We start from the raw sequence: 1,813 nt of genomic DNA, 5'->3' as shown, positions 1-1,813 counted from the left end.
GTGTATCTATAGATTCTATGGCTATCCTCTTCGTTTCTCTCTCCACACAAAACATCCACTGCCTGCCTGCCCTCTCCCTCTCTCTCTCTCGCTCTCTCTCTCTCTCTGGATATATATATATATGCGTGCGCTAGAGTGTGTTTCTGTGTAGGTCTTTTCTTTTCCTCTCTTTCCTTTTTACTTTTTTATTTAAATCTAATTATAATTTAAGGGAAACAATATAGGTATTTCATTATTTTTTTATTTTAAAATAAGAGGAATAAATTAAAATGTCTATTTATCCTGAAGAATCACACTGTTGTATCGTTTCTCCATCATGACAAACACGATTCTTTTTACTATTAGTTCACAAGCACCTAGACTTTTGAATTGTCCTAGAGTATCATGTAACCACATAAATTTAAATTATACACCATAATTGTTATTTAATCTTTTATATTATATATTTTATATATATATACGGATGCAGGTCGCTAGATTCGAGTCGGGTCGTGATTGTAGATGTCTAATAGGACCACATTTTGTGCTTATTTCATTTGATATTTTGACCTATTTTGTAACCAAAATGCTCCTAATTAAATATTATTTTGCAGCATTAGGACAAATAAAATAAAAAATTAAGAAAAGAACCAAAAAAGAAATTCGGACAAGACTCAAACTCGATTTTTTACAAGAATTTGGAGTTGATTGGACTACCTTTTGATGAATGGGGAGTTTAATTAGGATAATAATTTTATTTTCATTAGTCTTTTAGTTCAATTACAAATCTACCTTTTAATCCTGGTAGAATTAGGTATCTAGTTAGTATAAATATATGTGATGTAATTCATTTTAAGATTCAACTTTTGAACTCTTGCGAATTTCAGACATTGAATTCTCGTCTCTCTATTTCTCTACGTTTTTATGATATTTTCTTACTTTATTTTTCATGCGTTCTTCCATGAGCATGTCTAACTAGTTCTCTCATTCCGGTTGAAAACTTGGTGAATGCTTAATTTCAACAAGTTGTGAAATCTAATTTATGTTTTCTACTTTTATTCATATTGGTATTTGTGTTGTTCTCTGTGCTTTTATTACTAATAATCTGATTTATGAATGATAGGTACAGTTATTCATTGTCAAGAATATTTGCGTAACCAATTGAACTTGCAAATCTGTAATTGTTTGTTTAGTTCAATAACCAGTGGTAACGTAGCATACTTGATTATGTAGAAGTTTTTTATTATATTGTAGGGAATGAACAATCTAACTTAAATAAATTCTCGTAAGAATTTATTGGTTAGAATTTGGCGTTTCTAGTTCTTAATGTTGTCTGTAAATTAAATTTTGAGGATGTTTTCAAGGTTATTTATTGATTAGGGATTTAGTCAACTGACGTTACTTGACTATCCACAAGATAAGGAAATGTGGGGTCATTAGGTCGTATCAATGGCCGTAACCAATTTATGTATCATGAATGATTCTCATCTTTGCATATATGATCAACTGTGAAATTAAGTATGATCATGTCTTTAACTAGAATATTCTTCTCATATTTACTTCTATTTGAAATACTATTTTCTTCTCTTTAATTTTAAATCTAGATTTTTAATCAAAACCCCCTTATTTTTGTTTTAGTTTTACTCTTGAAGGAATTAATTTAAAATCAATTATTGTGTATTCGACCCTGCTTATCACTTTCACAAGTTTTTAATAGGATAGTATTTTTGGTGGATTCAATGCTCATCACTTCCTTTGGCCTCTCCATACTCCTGGACCTTTCCCTTACCGAAAAAGTGATTCTTCTACTCTTGTTACCTGTCAATATATTAGC

Source organism: Sesamum indicum, linkage group LG4 (assembly GCF_000512975.1).
Source record: "Sesamum indicum cultivar Zhongzhi No. 13 linkage group LG4, S_indicum_v1.0, whole genome shotgun sequence".
NCBI classification, from domain to species: Eukaryota; Viridiplantae; Streptophyta; class Magnoliopsida; order Lamiales; family Pedaliaceae; genus Sesamum; species Sesamum indicum.
This window is presented reverse-complemented; position numbering follows the sequence as displayed.